Here is a 10,945-nt window from a genome sequence, read left to right on the forward strand (position 1 = left end):
TAAAAAAAGTAAAAAAAAAGAATCAAAAAATATTTGAACTAACCGTGCCGCCCCTGCCATCCGGTTACCATTCTCTGTTGATTTAGGGGGGGGGGTACATTGCGGAACCTGGTCTTGGGGCGGCAGGGAGAGCAAATCCGGCCCTGCTCCCCGTTCTGCCTAGTGACATGTCACTGATCGTCTGCTCTCTCTCATCGGGAGCAGCGATCAGTGACGTGTCACTTGTAGACACGCCCCCTAACCGTTAGAATCACTCCCTAGGACACACTTAACCCATTCAGTGCCACCTAGTGGTTAACCCCTTCACTGCCAGTGTAATTTTCACAGTAATCAGTGCATTTTTATAGTACTGATCGCTGGTCCAAAAAATGTGTCAAAAGTGTCCAATGTGTCCTCCATAATGTCATAGTCACGATATAAATCGCAGATTGCCGCCATTACTAGTAAAAAAATAAATAAAACAATGCCATAAAACTATCCCCTATTTTGTAGATGCTATAACTTTTGCGCAAAGCAATCAATATACGCTTATTGCGATTTTTTTATGTAGAAGAATACGTATCGACCTAAACCGAGGAGAAAAATTTTTTTTGGGGGATATTCATTATAGCAAAAAGTAAAAAATATAATTAAAAAAAAAAATTGTCGCTCTATTTTTGTTTACAGTTTAAAAAATAAAAACCGCAGAGGCGATCAAACACCACCAAAATAAAGCTCTATTTGTGGGGGGAAAAAAACGTAAATTTTGTTTGGGAGCCACGTCACACGACCGCGCGATTGTCAGTTAAAGCGACGCAGTGCAGCAAAACGTGCTCTGGTCTTTGGCCAGCGAAATGGTCCGGGGCTAAAGTGGTTAATATATCATTTATATTTTTTTTATAATATTGCGAAAAAAATATTTTAGTAGGGGTTATTTGAGAACCAAAAGTTACTTTAAAGGTTCCTCCGTGTTAAAAAGGTTGAGAAAGTTTGCTTTAAGCTTAGCGCATACTGTAGCAGGGCTATTTGTTGAAAACAAAAATTGCATTGTGTGTGCGCCTACACCACGGTACTCCATGGATTCCTGTTTAGATCCACTGTGCCATCTTGTGGTGAGCCTATGTGATGATGTGATCATAATACCGAATGAGTGTCTAGAAATTATTTTACTTTACCGGATGAAATTTCTCGCTTTGCTTTTATTAAGTCATTCAGGAATCAGGATGCATAAAATACAACTCAAATACGAAGGATGGAAAAGTCTACAGAGCAAAAAAAAAACCTTTTTCGAGAAATCCTTAGGACCCCTTTCAGTTTTTTTTTGTGTTTTTTTTTTTTTTATTATTATTTATTTTTTTGTTAATTATTGTTCACTGAAAAATAAGGAAACTTACCTCAAATTAAACAAATGATGGGCCAGATTCACAGCGGAGATACGTCGTATCTCTCAGGCCTCGTACACACGACAGAGTTTCTCGGCAGAATTCGGCGAGAAACTCGGTCAGAGCCTGATTCTGCCGAGAAACTCTGTCGTGTGTACACTTTCGGCCCGATGGAGCCGCCGAGGAACTCGTCGAGAAAATAGAGAACATGTTCTCTATTTTCTCGTTGTTCTATGGGAGCTCTCGGCCCGCCGAGCTCCTCGGCGGCTTCAGGGCTGAACTGGCCGAGGAACTCGATGTGTTTGGCACGTCGAGTTCCTCGGCCGTGTGTACGAGGCCTTAGAGTATCTATGCGGCTGATTCATAGAATCAGTTACGCATAGATATCCCTAAGATCCGACAGGTGTAATTGTGTTACACTATCGGATCTTAGGATGCAATACCGCGGCCGCCGCTGGGGAGGAGTTCGCGTCGTAAACCAGCGTCCGGTATGCAAATTAGGAGTTACGGCGATCCACGCGTTCGCTACGTCGCCGCTAGTCTAGTTTCCCGTCGCAAAGTTAGTCGTCGTTTGACCTGCCCTAACTTTACTCAGCAAACGTATTGCTGTTTAAAGTATGGCCGTCGTTCCCACGTCAAAATTTAAAATTTTAATTTAAAAGGGGTAGGGGTTATGGTTAGGGGGCAGGGCCGTTGCAAGATTTTTTGCCAACTAAGGCGAAGGTGCATTTTACCGCCTCCCCGCGCGCACGCACGCACGCACACACACACCATACATTATATCTGTGTTCCATTAAGCTTTAATGGTTATATAACGCTGTATAATGTACTATTGCTGGGATTTGTAGTCCTCTGTAACTGCTGGTATTCTGCATTGCGTTGTATATAATGTACTATTGCTGGGATTATACTGCGCAATACAGATTACCACTGACCTGTTATAGAAGAACTACAAATTCCAGCAATAATACATTATACAGCGCAATGGAGAATACCAGCAGCTTTAGAGGAACAACAAATCCCAGCAATACATTATATAAAACGCAATGCAGAATACCAGCAGTTACAGAGGACTACAAATCCCAGCAATAATACATTATACAGGTTGCCCCTTACCTGTTTCTGAAGCCTTGTAAGTCGCAACGACGGCTCTGCGGGCGTGTGTCTGGCCTGTGTGGTGAGCGCGGCGTAGACTCATGCCACGTACACACCATCACTTTATGTGATGAAAAAAAATGACGTTTTTAAAAACGTCACTTTAATTGACTGTGTGTGGGGGAAAACGTCGTTTTATGTCTTGTAAAAAACGACCAAAAAAAATTGAAGCATGCTTCAATTTTATGTGTCGTTTTTCAAAAGTGCACTTTTTACTTCACAGAAATTGACCGTGTGTAGCAAAAAACGTCGTTTTCTAAGACGTTTTTTCATCCACGCATGCCCAGAAGCTACTTATGAAGCGAGCTTCAATGGAAAACGTGGTGGAACGTAACCTCGCTTTGCTAGAACATTGTGAGAAAAACGATGGTGTGTAGGCAACTTCGTCTTTGAAAATTGAAGTTTCAAAAACGTTGTTTTTTACTTCACAGAAAATGTCGTTTTTTTTCATCACATAAAGTGATGGTGTGTATGCGGCAATATCCTTCAGATGCCGCCTGCAGTGGCAACCCACACACACTGCTGTCCCCCAGGATAAACCAACCCCCCTCCAGTGACTCCAGTAATTGGATCTCAGGTGAGCTCTTTCTAGGGCCCCGTACACACGAGAGGATCCATCCGCTGGAATTGATCCGCGGACCGGCTCCAGCGGATAGATCCCCTGGTGTGTACAATCCAGCGGATCTGTTTCCGCGGATTTTTATCCCCTGGGATGGATTTCCAGCGGATAAAAATTTGAAGACATGCTTTCAAATCTATGCGCTTGAATCCATCCCAACGGATTGATCTGCTGGTCTGTACAGACTCACCGGATCAATCCGTCCGAAGGGATCCCCCGCATGCGTCGTAATGATTCGACGCATTCGTGGAATTCCTTATATGACAGCGTCGCACACGTCGCCGCGTCATCATCGCGGCGACGGCGCGGCACGTCATCGCGAGGGGATTTCGGCGCGGATTTCGATCCGATGGTGAGTACACTCCATCGGATCCAAATCCTCGCAAATCCTCGAGAGGATTTATCCGCGGAAACGGTCCGGTGGACCGTATCCGCGGATAAATCCTCTCGTGTGTACTAGGCCTAGGGTGCCTCCTCTTTTGTTAGTTGACAATATAAGGGCCTGCATAACTGCTGGGTCTCTGTACACCATTTTTACCCTGCATCTCTCTGATCAGAGTTCATGGGTTAAGGCTTACATTTTGCTCCAAAAGATTGAGTTTGAAGGAAGGGTTTTGGTTAATTATGTTCTTGGTGATATGTGGGGGTGGCATTCACTTTCAATTTTATTCCATTATAAATTGTAAATAGTAATCTTCTATTTAATTGACAATTAACTGGCTACTTTCTTTAAATAAAGCAAGCTATAGGTCACCAATGCAAAAGGAGCACATTTCCATCAGTGTTAATGGTACACCAGGTACAGGGCCGATCCTAGGCATTGCACCCAGGCGCCTGCAGAGGTGGGGGCGCCGAAGATCTAACAGACTCTCTAACAGAAGCCCTCTCTGTGTCCATCAGAGAGGCTCCCCCTCCAGGTCCCAATAAAGCTTCTCTTCCTGTATTTTGTTTATTGTTAAGAGATCATGTAAGGATCCCGGGGTAATGAAGACTTTGTGGGGGGAGCATCTCTGTGGTTGAGTCATTGCCATAGAAACATTGGTAAAGGGGAGGAGTTAGTAAAATGACGATGCCCATGAGGGGGCACCAGAAATATTTCTGCACCCAGGCGCCTGTGACCCTAAGATATACAAACGGCTACTGGCAATTAGTGTTACATTTTTATGATCTAAGTTCTGTGCCACAGCAATGAATGAAGAACAACATTGGCCACAATCTCACTGGCCTTTCTAGGTCTGCAGCAGACATCCCCTCGTCCACCCCCCGCCCGCCCTCTATTAGTATAAACAACCCCACCCAGGCGGCAGCTAAAGAGGACAGTGTGGAGCCACGCTGCCCGGGTGGAGAAGAAAATCAAGACACGGTGACTGGCTGATGCCGCGGCTCACGGTGACTGGTCGGTGCAGAGAGACGCTGACAAGGAGAAGGAGGAGGGAGGGGAGCAGTGAGAACGCTTGAGCGCCACCATCTCTGTGGCGCCTGGGTTAACTGCACCCAGCACAGCCGTCCTGAGTTTTCCGCCCTGTTCCCCTGGCAGCGCTGGCGCCGTAAGGCAAGCGCCATAGTTGCCTTGCACTAGCGCCGGCCCTGGTTAGGGGTTAGGGTTACGGTTAGAGGGTTACGGTTAGGGGTTAGGAGGTTAAGGTTAGGGTTAGGGTTAGTGTAAGGGTTAGGTTTTCCCATTGAAGAATAAGGCTAGGACTCAGGAATTGGAAGAGGGACCTCCCCAGAGGTCAAAGGTCAGAAGGCGGGTTCCCAGGGGTCAAAGATTCACGGTGCGTGGCTGACCCACTCCCACTAAAGTGTACCGCCTACCCCAACTAAGTCGGGGAATGAACAAGTCAGGGAATGAACAAGTCAGGGAAATCGTCCTTCATCAAGAACTCAATGACAGCATGTTAATTCTGTTTGGAAATCCATTATTTACCTGTAATGAAGAATTACTATAGAGGAAGAGTCAGGCCCCGTACACACGTCCGAGAAACTCGACGGGCAAAACACATCGTTTTGCTCGTCGAGTTTCTTGTGAAGCCGCCGAGGATCTCGGCGAGCCAAGTTTCCCCATTGACTAACGAGGAAATAGAGAACATGTTCTCTATTTGGCTCGACGAGTTCCTTGTCGGTCTCCTCGGCCAAAAGTGTACACACGACCGGTTTCCTCGGCAGAATACGGCTCCCATCAAGTTTCTGACTGAATTCTGCCGAGAAACTTGGTCGTGTGTACGGGGCCTCACTTTACCAACATGTGAAATTTGAAGACCTATGCAAGATACTAAAAAAGTTATGGCCACTTTTCCTTTACTTTTGGTACAGTCCTCGTAAAAAAGAAAACATCTCTTACTATTAACCCCTATTCAAATATAAAGGTCCAATTGGGCTTTAAGATCAGAAAATTAGCATTTTTCAATGGAATTGTACTGTATGTGCATGGCAGAGTTTTCTTAATTAGCAGTTGAAGAGGCTTATTTTTATCTGGATGGGAAATCACAGCTTAGTCGTCTCTCCCGGCTCTTAATTGTGCTGATCTTTTGTAACGTCAGTTAACTAAGTAATGAGTTCCTCACATTGACAGTAAGTGTTCGGAATCGTGTACCCTAAGTGCATTTGGTAGTTTGGATTGAATCAAGATCATGCCAAGATGAAGGAGACATAGTAGCGGAGGTAGCCTCTAACTCTGCTGATTGAAATCTAGTGATGATGTTTCGGTAAGTGTGGAGATGACTAATAGCTGACTCAAGCCGATGAGGTCATCCCGTTGCAGTCATAGCCGCAGCTCATCAGCGAGATGGCCTCTCTGATTTAATGATTACAATTTCATTTTCTTTTTGCTGCAATGCAACCCCCGAGTGTAAAAAACAAAGTTATCAATATATAATATACTGTGTGTCCAGAGGTCAAACTATGATTATCTATCCTGTCCAGCAGTTTTCATATTGAAATCATTTCAGTGTTAACTCTATATCCTTAGAGCCAAATTCTACAATGCGATGGCCACCTACCTAATGGAGAAACCTAAGGAGATGAGGACGGCCTCTCTTATATCTCTGGCTCAGGGCCACTGGTAAAGCTAATAGGTGGTAAATGATCCCCATGATTAAGCTCTGGGGTGAAAAGTGAAATATGTTGGGGGCATAGCCTGGTTGGAGCCCTGGCTGAGACTGCCACACAGTGGCGGCTGGTGCTCAATTTTTTTTTGGGGGGGGGGCGCAAACAAACTGAAAAAACAAACAAACATCAATTACAGCCTCACTGTGCCCATCCAACGCAGCTACTGTGCCCATCAATTGCCACCACTGTGCCCATCAAACGCAGCCACTGTGCCCATCAAACGCAGCCACTGTGCCCATCAAGCGCAGCCACGGTGCCTATCAAACACAGCCACTGCGCCATCAATCGCAGCCACTGTGCCATCAAAAACAGCCACTGTGCCATCAATCGCAGCCACTGTGCCATCAAAAACAGCCACTGTGCCATCAATCGAAGCCACTGTGCCCATCAAACGCAGCCACTGTGCCCATCAAAGGTAGCCACTGTACCCATAAATTGCCACCACTGTGCCCATTAAACGCTGCCACTGTGCCCATTTATGCGCAGCCACTGTGCCCATCAAATGCAGCCACTGTACCCAAAAATTTACGCCACTGTGCTATCAAACGCAGCTACTGTAACCATCAATTGCCACCAGTGTGCCCCATCAATTGCCGCCAGTGTGCCACATCAATTTCCACCAGTTTGCCCCATCAAATGCTGCCAGTGTGCCCCCCGTCCGGCACTTACCTGACTCGGGTCAGCGCTGTCCTCCAAGCTCCCTCTGAGTCCTGTATGTCTTCTCCCGTCCTCTTCTGCTATGATTGGACGCCTGTCACTTCAGACAATCAGGTGACAGGTAACCAGACCCGGTGCACCTGATTGTTTGAAAGGGTGGGTCAGTGTTAGGGAAGCGATTTATTCGATTCCCTAACACAACACTGTGTAAACAGCGAACGCCCAGCATTGTGCCTGCTGTTTACCAATTTGGAGGCTTATGAGCTCACGGCTCTAATCAGAATGCTTATTAGAGTTGGCAGCTCTAATCAGGCGCTTCCAAAAACACCCCCATCGCTGTAATTCAGATTCCCGACTCCCGACAAGGGGCCGGACACCTGAATAGGGGGCGGCAGCTGCGACAATAGGAGAGCAGGAGAGAGAGGGTGGTGCGAGGAGAGAGAGGGTGGCGCTCCTGAGAGAGAGGGTGCAGGAGAGAGAGGGTGCAGGAGAGAGAGGGTGGCGCTCCTGTGCCCTCTATGGACGCACCGCCACTGCTGCGACATACTCCTTTACAGTGAACTTGCAGTGATGTGCAGTTTATGTGATACTGTTTCTGCTACATGGTGATGTCTAGACCTGAGACAAGCTCTGTTCCAGGCCGGCACTTCCAACAGTTGGCATCAACTGAGGACCCTCCAGAGCCTGAGCGGCACCTATACTTTCTATTTGGTTCACAGGTGGCACAAGGGCATAAAGTAGCATGAGTGGCTTGTAGGTCTTACCAGCAGTTGGTATAGGTATAGACAGGTGTATCTGAACCAGTCAGTGTTGAGTACCTTCCCCACAGGAGATGATGGACAGGAGACTGGACAGGTGGATACCAGTCAGGAATTCCACAGAAGTGGGTGACAACCACTGGAACAGAATTTAGGTTGGATGCAGCATGGTAATAATTCAGGTGCAAATAGGGAACAGTTCACAACAAATCCAGTGGGAAGACTGCCCAACCGGGTACACTTATGGTTTCCACCAACGTGAAGAGAGCAGGTTTCAGCCAGACTGATAACGTCTGTTAACCACTTCAACCCCCGACCATTTGGCTGGCCAAAGACCAGGCCACTTTTTGCGATTTGGCACTGCGTTGCTTTAACTGACAATTGTGCGGTCGTGCGACGTGGCTCCCAAACAAAATTTACGTCCTTTTTTTCCCCACAAATATAGCTTTCTTTTGATGGTATTTGATCACCTCTGCGGGTTTTTTTTGTTTTGTTTTTGCGCTATAAACAAAAATAGAGCGACAATTTTGAAAAAATCGCAATAAGCGTTTATTGATTAGTTTGCGCAAAAGTTATAGCGTCTACAAAACTGGGGATAGAATTATTAATTCTTATTAATAGTTTTTTTGTTACTAGTAATGGCAGCATTCAGCGATTTTTATTTTGCCTGCGACATTATGGCGGACACATCGGACACTTTTGACACCATTGTAGGACCATTGTTATTTATTGTTATACAAATGCACTGATTACTGTAAAAATGAAACTGGCAGTGATGGGGTTAACCTGGAGGGGGCGCTGAAGGGGTTAAGTGTGTCCTAGGGAGTGATTTGAACTGTTGGGGGGTGTGGCTACGATTGACACATCACTGATTGCTGCTCCCGATGATAGGGAACAGACGATCAGTGAAATATCGCTAGGAAGGACGGGGAGATGTTGGGCCAGATTCACATAGGTTAGCGGATCTTTAGATCCGCGTAACCTATGTGATTTAAGTATTTGAGGCAAGTGGGTAATTCACAAAACACTTACCTCAAAACTTGCGGTGGCGTATCGTAAATCCCCCGGCGGAATTCAAATTCCGCGGCTAGGGGGAGTGAACTATTCAAATCAGGCGCGTCCCAGCGCCGATCGAATAGCGCATGCGCCGTCCGAAAATGTTCCCGGTGTGCATTGCTCCCAATGACGTTGCTAGGACGTCATTGGTTTCGGCGTGAGCGTAACTTGCGTCCAGCGGGTTTGTGAATCGACGTACGCAAACGACGTAAAATTTCAAAATTCGACGCCGGGAACGACGGCCATACTTAACATTGGCTGCGCCTCATAGAAACAGGGGTAACTATACGCCGGGAAAACCCTTACGTAAACGGCGTAAAGTGACCGCGTCGGGCCCGCGTACGTTCGTGAATTGGCGTATCTCGCTGATTTACATATTCTCAATGTAAATCAGCGAGAACGCCCCCAGCGGCCATTTTAAAAATGCAGTTAAGATCCGACGGTGTAACACAATAACACCTGTCGAATCTTAGGCATATCTATGCGTAACTGATTCTATGAATCAGTCGCATAGATACGACCGACGCAAGTCTGAGATACGACGGTGTATAAGAAGATACACCGTCGTATCTCTATGTGAATCTGGCCCGTTGTGTTTACACTGACATCTCCCCGTTCTTCAGCTCTGTGACCCGATCGCGGGACACCGGTGGACATCGAGTCTGGCAGCGAGCGTGACCGCACAACGGCAAAATAAAGGGGACGTACCTGTACGCCCATTTGCCCAGCCGTGCCATTCTATCGACGTATAAGTTCGTGCGGCGGTCCTTAAGCGGTTGAAAGGGCAAAATGCTGCCTGGCTGTCTTGTGCCCAAGTAGGAAAATGTCCAGAGAAACCCTACACTTTCCATCCTCGTCAGGAACCTTTCCCTACTGCTAGTACTGTCTCTAACAGATGGTGTATCTTTACCTACGCTACTCACTCGCAAAAAGCACACCAGGCGTGGGAGGGCGAAAAGCTGAAGGCAAAGTGGCACGTGCATTTTCACCGTCAGCCTGCAGGATGAAGCCCAATTTGGACTCTATCTTTTCATGACGCTAACCCAAACTTCCCAATTCAGGGAATTTTGGTGAACACTTTCACAATGTGACACAGGTTACCTCAAGATGGCACCCAGAGTAGTGGCAAATAATGCATTATGCCTATGCTGGGCTCCCCCTAATCTGCATGCGGGATGAAGCACAATTTGGACCCTATGGGCCAGATTCACAGACAGCGGCGTATGTTTGAGTGGGCGTAACATAGAGAGGCAAGACCAGTATTCACAAAGCACTTGCTCCCTAAGTTAAGACGGCGTAGCGTAAATGGGCCGGCGTAAGCCCGCCTAATTCAAATTAGGAAGGTAGTGGGTGTGTTGTATTAAAATTAACCGTGATCCCATGTAAATGAATGGCCGAACGAATGGCACATGCGCGCACATGCTCAGAATCACGTCGCATATACTCCCTAAGATACAATGGCTCAATGCGTACAACGTGAACGTAACCTACGCCCAGCCCCATTCACGTACGACTTACGCAAACGACGTAAAATCCGACGGCTGTTCCGACGTCCATACTCTAACATGACTTACCCCTGCTTTATGAGGGATAACTTTACGCCGGACTAACGCCTTATGTAAACGGCGTAGATTACTGCGACGGGCGCAAGTACGCTCGTGAATCGGCGTATCTAGGTCATTTACATATTCAACGCGTAAATCAATGGAAGTGCCCCTAGCGGCCAGCGTAAATATGCACCCAAGATACGACGGCGTAGGAGACTTACGTCGGTCGGATGGAGCCAGAATTCATATCTGGTTTTAAGAATACAGCGCATAGATACGACGGCGCATCCTAGAACTTACGCGGCGTATAAGAAGATACGTCGGTGTAAGTCGTTCGTGAATCTGGGCCTATCTGTCTATTATAGACATGTTCTGGTCCCTAACTCACACTTCCCAATTCAGGGCCTTTTGGTGATGCCGATCGTGCTATTTATAGAGCTTCTGTGTCCAAAAAAGGCCACCGAAATCTGGCGGGAACCATGTCACAATGTGACACAGGCTATCCCAAGATGGCACCCATTGTCAATGACAGATGATACATTATTCCTGTGCTGGGCTCCCCCTAGTGCCAGTAGTAGGAATGTCACGTCACCTGAAAGAATGTGGTATGAATAATTGATGGTCTTACTGAACCAATGTAAAAATATCCATAACTAGAATTCCCTTTTAATTAAGAATGATGTC

This window comes from Rana temporaria, chromosome 9, assembly GCF_905171775.1.
Source record: "Rana temporaria chromosome 9, aRanTem1.1, whole genome shotgun sequence".
NCBI lineage: Eukaryota > Metazoa > Chordata > Amphibia > Anura > Ranidae > Rana > Rana temporaria.